The sequence below is a fragment of the Anser cygnoides genome, chromosome 1 (assembly GCF_040182565.1).
Source record: "Anser cygnoides isolate HZ-2024a breed goose chromosome 1, Taihu_goose_T2T_genome, whole genome shotgun sequence".
Classification (NCBI taxonomy): Eukaryota; Metazoa; Chordata; class Aves; order Anseriformes; family Anatidae; genus Anser; species Anser cygnoides.
This window is the reverse complement of record NC_089873.1, coordinates 94893261-94901093: the sequence shown is the minus strand read 5'-3', so window position 1 is coordinate 94901093 and position 7833 is coordinate 94893261.

Genomic DNA, 7833 nt, shown 5'->3' with positions numbered 1-7833 from the left:
ATATATTCTTATCATAACAGGATTTCATCTAATAATATTATCCTTGTTTTCTTAGTATCATTGATTCAATAAATGTTTTAAGAATCTTAAATTCTTAAGGAAGTATATAACAAAATTCCAGGGAAAAAACATTGCTACTTTAAAATCCTGTTTGCTTGCAGTCTTTTCCATTTGCTTTTAATAGTATATTTAAAAGGGGCTGCTAAGGAAAACAACCTGTCCAACATATCGTGTCCAGATGCTTGTGTAGTCAGTCATAGACTCCTGTCATCCATGATGAAAGGGCTAAGAAAGACTCCTTCAGGACTACGGAGGGGAAGCATTCAAGATTTGATTCCAGGTACATAAGAAAAAAGAAAACCAAATTTTACTCGGTGAAGTAATCCATTACATGGTTATTCTAGGTGTTGTGGTTTTTTACACATTTCAGAGACCAACTTTAAAGATAAAAACCAACCACTAACTCCTTCTGCCTGTGCATCTTATAGAAACGTGTCAGGGTTTAGGGAAGTGGTTAAAATGTTTACAATTCTATGCACAATTATAAATAAAAAATACCTATTTGATACCCCAAAAAATGCATTGTTTAAAAATTATTTCACTTATCATCATTAAATGGCTAGATAACATGTATAGACATTTTCCAGTAGAGGGAGCCCATCAATACCGATTGAGAAGATGTGAGATGTGCTGTAGTTCACACCAAGCATGAGCTTGAGGTTAAAGTCATTTACAGTGCTAGTGGGAGACAACAGGGAAGAAAAAAAAGAAAAAAGAAAAAAAAAAGAAAAAAGAAAAAAGAAGAAAGAAAAAAGAAGAAAGAAAAAAGAAAAAAGAAGAAAGAAAAAAGAAGAAAGAAAAAAAAAAAAGAAAAAAGAAAAAAGAAAAAAGAAAAAAGAAAAAAGAAAAAAGAAAAAAGAAAAAAGTAAAAAGAAAAAAGAAAAAAAAAAGAAAAAAGAAAAAAGAAAAAAGAAAAAAAAAAGCAATGACATAACCAAGAGCACAGGACTGTATGGTCAAATTTTGCCCTGTATTGTTGACATATGACTTCTGTTGACCTGAAGGAAATCAATACACAGTAAAACCCACTGAAGAGTTCAGCTTGGTATTCTGGTTCCTGAGACCTTGTGAATCTCAGTCACTAGTTGGCAGCTCCTCTCTTCAGGCATTTCCCAAACTGTCCTCTTCATCTGCCCTCAATTTCCAGGATACAGCCCACGTTCCTCACCTTTACCTTTCAGGGAGCTGCTGGTATTGCCCTGGGTGCCCCCACCAACAAGCCCACCAAAAGCCCAGACCAGAGGAAAGGGATGAGCAGCAGCCCCTGCAGAGGGACGGAGATCCCTGTGACTCCTGCTTTCCTTGGGGTCAACGGGCAGTCAATACCAGGGATGGCTCCCCTGTCTCTTGCCCAGAGAGCTGATCCTCTTGTACACCCAGCTGAGCTGCTCTCCACCTGTGTGGCAGCTCTGGGCTTCAGCAACTCCCATCCCACACCCATAAACCAAGATGGGTTGTCTGTCCCTCACTTCTCTGAAACCCTGCTCGGGTACTTGCTTAAACCTGGTGAGCTGCTCCTCTAGGCTAATATGTCCATGTCACCTGCTGCTCCCAGCAGGTCTTGCTGCCCATATTTTCACTGTTAAATACATGAAAGCTTTGGGGAAGGTCTTCCCTAATCCTCATTATTGGAAAGCTCTTTCCTTAGGGCACTGCCAGGCAGGCCTTTATTCTAACAGAATAATTGTGTGTGATGCCAGAAGTCTCTTGCTGAGAAAAAACAGCAGTGTTTTTTTTTTTCTTTTTTTTTTTCTTATGAACAGCACGTTCTATTCTGCAAATGTAAACTTAAAAAGACTAATTGAAACCTTCGCTCTTAACATTTTTTTTAAGGGAACATTTTCATTCCAGAACATGTAAGTTATATTAAGCATTTATGTGCAGGTTTCTGTGAATACTTTCATGACTCTTCTTTACTTGTCAGATGTGCAGATTGACTTTTCAAACTCGGATTTACACAGCCTGAACTAGTAAGAAATCTCCATTCCTCCACCCAGGAAAAAAATAAACATTACAGCACTTTTCATATACAACATAGCTGAAAATAAGAAAGTTTTGAAATACATTCCAAAACATCTCCATTCATCAAATGTAACTTCTGCTCTGCAATGGTCTATAGCAAAGCATAGCACATTGCCTGCATTTCAGCTGGTCCAGTTCAGACTCTACAACACTTTGCTGGGCTGTGCCCTGCAACAGCTGAAGTGCAGTGACACATTCCTGTTGGTGAGCCTTGCTCTGAGGGCACGTACAGCACATAGACAGAAATCAGCAACTGGGGAACAGAGGGAGTCATAAGCTGCTCAGTTGGTTTGTACAGACAATGTGAATTACAATCCTCCGTCTTTCACTATTCTCTCTATTCCAGAGAAATCTGGATACATAAAGCCATACTGAACTTGATTCTTCATATACATATGAATATGCCTAATCACAGAGGGATTACTCATGGCTGAAAAATGCAGCACAAATGTACATGTTGGTAGGATTGGTACCTATTTTCTGTCAGATAAAGAAATATATTTGCTCAGAAAAAGGAGGTAAAACAATTTAATTTCTTAAAAAAATAGAAAACAGTAAGTCATAGGAATGTTAAAATAAAACAAAGCTGATGGAAGATACATTTGTATTTCTTTTTCAATTGAAAGAGGATGTTCTGTCTGGGAACTTCAGCAGGAGAGCCATTATCAGAAATCATCATTTTTCTTTTACACCAATCACCAGCTTTCCAAATTACTTGGTGATTTCATTTTCATATGCCTGTATAAATATGTGTGTGTGCATGTATGTACATATATTCTGACACATGCTGTCTATATATACGTGTGTGTGTGGCATACATACATACTCTCTCTCTATATATATAAAGACACATACTGACCAGTGGAGATTTGTACCCCTGCATGTCTCTTGAAAAATGCGCTGTAGGGTAGGTTTCTGTTCTCCAGTGCCCCTGCCTCACCACAAATTCTTCTCCTTCAAGCTCTCCCCAAGTTTCACTGCACTCCCTCAAGTTCCTTGCTCCAAACAGCCTTCTGGCTGTCACTGCCCTGCTTCCCTACCACCCTCTTTTCCTGAAAAGATGTTTAGCTGCCTGTAATCAGGTGGCCTGACATTGCTCCAGGAGTTCAAATGCAAATTCAAGCATGCCTGTGCTTATAATGCATCTGTGCCAACATACACTAACACACAGACAGACGGATGTTTTGATGCTGTGGAAACCTGGCGGGGAGCATGGTGGGTGGGAGCCAGCCCTGTGGAGGTGGGCCCGCACCCTCACCGGTGCTAACAGGACATGTGGACTACAGCAAAGGCAAGGGAGAGCAGAGGGAAGCTGCAGCCACTTCATAGCTCATGGGAAAGCAGAGCCACTGAGGCCAGGAGCGAGGAGCTGGGGCTGGAGGTTTGAACAGGGCCACGAGATTAGGACATCCCTGGGGAGGCATGTGGCGGAGAGAGCCCAAAGCTGTCTCTGGGAGGGAACTGGTTTGTGAGAAGAGTTTTGAGTTGATGGACAAAGATCTTGGCTAAAAAAATGATATGTTTTCGGAGGGCTAAGCTTTGATGTGTGGCAGCCAGGCAGGAGACCGAAGGGTCCCATTTCCAGGTTTAAGAAAGAGCAAGGAGCTTGTTGGGGAGGACAGTCACTGAGGAAAAAGACTTGTCTTCAGGGAAAATCAGACCTTGACACAGAGACTTTTGTGATACATGGATGGGCTCCTTCATCATGAGAGCTTTTGCTCCTTTGTGTGCTTGAGATGAAGCTTGTGCAGTGGCAGCTTTCTGGCACCAGAGCTGTTCTGTCCAGCTGCCCTGTGGGATGCAGCCACGTGCCTCAGCAGCCCCATACTGCTCCGTAATGGCAGCAAGGGGATGGTTGCCTGTAGCCCTGCCTGCAACCCCGGAGACAGGGTTGTAGGAGGTAACACCTGCGAGGTGACAGGCTTTCTGAGCTCCCAGCCTGTCTTCTCTCCACACAAACCTCCTGCTGCCATACTTCTCCCACTTTTCCCCCTTCCCCTGTAAAATCATTTTCCTCTCTCTCTCCTTAGCCTGAGCTACAGCTGGTGCTTTTCATATCACTGTTCAATTGGCCAGTTTTCTTGCCTTGTCTCTGCCTAGTGTCTCCATCCAGAAGGTTGTTCACCCAGATATCCTCCCCTGGCTAGCCCTCCATCCTGACTCACCCGACGTATGTGCAAAATAGAGCAAATGAGTCAGAGAGACAGAGAGAACAGAAATTAGCAAAACAATGAGGAAGATGGAATTGCATCATAAAAATGTCAAAGGAACACCATTAGGTTCACAAAGTCAAACTCTCAAAAACTGGAAAAATCCAGATTACAGCTGTCTCTGAGAGCTTAGTCCAACCCCCTGTCCTCTTCCCCCATGCAACGTGTATTATGTGACATGATTTAATCATTTGACTGCATACCAATTTTCCCACAGGACTAGCGCCTCATTTAGTGTAAACGAAGGACAGTGTCTGGGAATGGAGCTGGTCTCTGCATTTCCTTGACTGCATTTCCGTGTGTGACTACAAGCCCTATTTACCACCATACAACCCAAAGAATGCACAGCATTCAGAACCACCAGCTTCTTCATTAGGTTTTCTGAGGTGGCTTTACTTCAGCATCGGAGTATTTTGTAAGCATGATTATCATCACAATATGCATTAGAGGCTTCTGGGAAACCGAGAACCTTTTACTATGATTCTCTACATCTTTCTGAATATGCTGTTGGTCTGTCATTTTTTCAGAATACTTTGCATTTTAAATAACTGTTTCAGTAGACTTCATTTGCTGTTCTGAAGACTTGTCACTTCTATACCTTTGTAACCTAGATGTCTCTGACCAGGTACCCCAAAATCAGAAACAATCAGCCAAATGCAGACACGCAAGTAGCTCATCCAGAAATGGCAACGGAACCTGACAGAGGCAGAGAGAGTTTCTAATTCTCCATAGCTGTAGTTTCTTTACTTAGCTGGGCAGGCTGTCTCGTGTTTTCCCACCATCCTCTGCCTTGTATTTCCACATCCCAACTTCTGCAACAACTGATAAACTTTGGCTTTGCCTAGTATTTGACCCCGAGTGAGTACAAGAGATGAGATCTCCATCTGACAGTATCTAGGAGTTACACTGTCATGGATGTTTTACTAATCTTTTGCTGACAATCCTCCACCAAAAAATGCAAGGTTAGTGCATGCCATTTTTCACCAGTATGTGTAATCTCTTACTTTCTAATTAACTTGCTTCGCAAGCTAAAGTGTAGTAAAATTGCAGCTTTGACACTGGAATTGCCATGATAGTTCCCTGCACAAATTTTGTGCTTACTAGGATTGTAGTTCAGTTACACTTCCTATCAGAAATATACTTCTTAGATCTGATTTTCAAAATTCTGTGTTGGCATTGGCAGCCTTAGTAATCATCTTTACTCTCATTCAGCAGATATGTGACCAGAGAAAAAGCGAAGATTTTTTATCTGCAAAGTGCAGATAGGGATCATAGTGTGTATACGTGTTTGAGCTCTTGCTCACCTCCATAGCTCACAGTGTCAAGGCAAATATTCATTTCAAGTGCCTATATTATCAGTATACTGCGACATGTTCTCTTTTGGTGCTTCTACTTTTCCCAGATTTCTCTGTTCTGAATCTTCAATATATGGAAATGGAGAAAACATTCTGTTAACATGCTTGGCATTTCTGGCTTTATTGCCCCAGATTCCCCATGCCAAATTGCTAGATTATTTCAAAGGACTATAATCAGTCTGAAACATTGCCATTTACTTATGAATTATAGATTATTTCGTGTATTGCACCTGCAGTAATTGCAACTCTTCTGTTAATGCATGTAGGGGTTTGATAACGTTTCCTCTTTTTCTTTTTTTTTTCTCAGTAATCGTTTTTGCATGTTCTTCTATGTAAGACACTTTCATAAGGGAGCATAAATTTATATATGCTAGGAGTGAGTTTGGCAAATTGCTGGTTAATGCAAAGAGAGCATACAAACTTGGAAAAATTTCTCTTCTCTGATGTTTCTTAGAAAAGTCTTACAGGCAACATGTTTTTAAAAAAGCACTTCAAGCAACAGCATCCATGTAATTCATAACAATTAAAATTAATGTTTTAAAAAATGCTGTGTATAATGTAACTGCATATTTTACTGATGGCAGAAGTAGGCCTAGAAGCCTTTTTAACCTTTACAGATTTAAACCTGTATCTTCTAAATCCATATAGGATAAATATCCCTTACAGGCCTCCAAAAATTGGGCTGTTATGAAATAGTCTTTGTATTGGAATTCAGTGTTCATTTATTTTGCTTGCTACAAGTTGTAATGAAAACAGAATGTCAGTGTTTGCTTTTCCTAAGGAATAGCCAATGTATGTATTTGCTCTTTATTCAACTGTTGCACAAACTTTTCAAGGCCAGAATTACTCATTTAACTTTCTGGGCACTCTGTCTGGAGACTGATTATTCTATCTGTGTCAGCTCCACTTGTATGCTGTTTTCACAGCTATAAATTAGATATGCTGTTACAGAGATTCCTACAAAGAGCAAATCTTGGGCTTGAAGCTTGCAGGGTGGTCTTTACACAGAAAAGCCTCATGAATGTGCCGGGTCGGACCGGAGCAGGCCTAGGAGGTGCATGGGCCATGCAGGCCGCGCAGGGCCACGATTGTGCTCTGTAGCCATGCCAGGGCAAGGCTGCCTACCCCAGAGGCAGGCTGGCATTAAGGCAGCTGGCTGGTAAGAGAGCAAAGGCCAAAGAAAAGGCCATAGACACGGCCTGCGGCGGCTGGAGCAGTGAGGTCAGCTTCCACCGCTCGCTGAAAGTGCTGTACTTCGAGCAAGAACTGGGCACTGCATCAAATGCAATGTAGGGCTCAGAGCCACAGACATTTGACCCTGTATTGTTTCATTGAGGTAACCCCCTTGGAAAGTGGTTCAAGCACTAATTGCAAATTCATCCCACAACAATTACGCTTAGCCTTGAAGAAATGTTTGTGACTTTCTTCAAGTGAGATGCTCAGTATCATGAGCAACCAACCAACCAAATGGCCACAAAAAGCCTACATTGCCAAGCATCTTAGGGAATCAAGACCAATGGGTATTTATTTAAAGTAATGATTTTTTGGATGCTGTTTCCTCTGACTCTAGCAAGAAAGGAGGGAATCACAATTATGAAGGAATTTTCCAGGCAAACGCAGGAGGACACAAGAGCATATGGAAATAATGAGTTTGTCAGATGGGCAGACATACAGGATGCATCTGGGTTGTATTGGTTAAAAAATCTGGCTTTTCTATTTTAGAAGCCATAGTTTTTGTTTGTAGTAATTTGATAGCTTGTTCTTACTGAGTTAATAGGTTTTACAGTGTTGGAATGGATAGATACATGGCATGTCTATGTGATTTTTTTTGGTTGGTTTTTGGGGTTGTGTGTGTGTGTGTATGGGGGGGGAGGGTTGGTTTTGTTTTGGTTTTGGTTTTTTACCAGAGAGGAAAAGCAATGCTCACATCAAAACCTTCAAATTCAAGTATTGAGTGATGATCCAGAATCATTCCTAGCACAGGCTGAACTTTCACTACGCTGTTAAGCATATAAAGGTGGTTTTTCTTTTTCCTATGGACATGTTGAGAAAGAAGAAAAGTGGAACAGATCCAATAGGTTATTAGTTACAAGCTAGTAAAATAAATCTGTTAATAATTTTGATTGTTTTATACAATTGCATTATAGAAAGCAATCCTGAACAGGCATGAAAACAGACTGTAATCC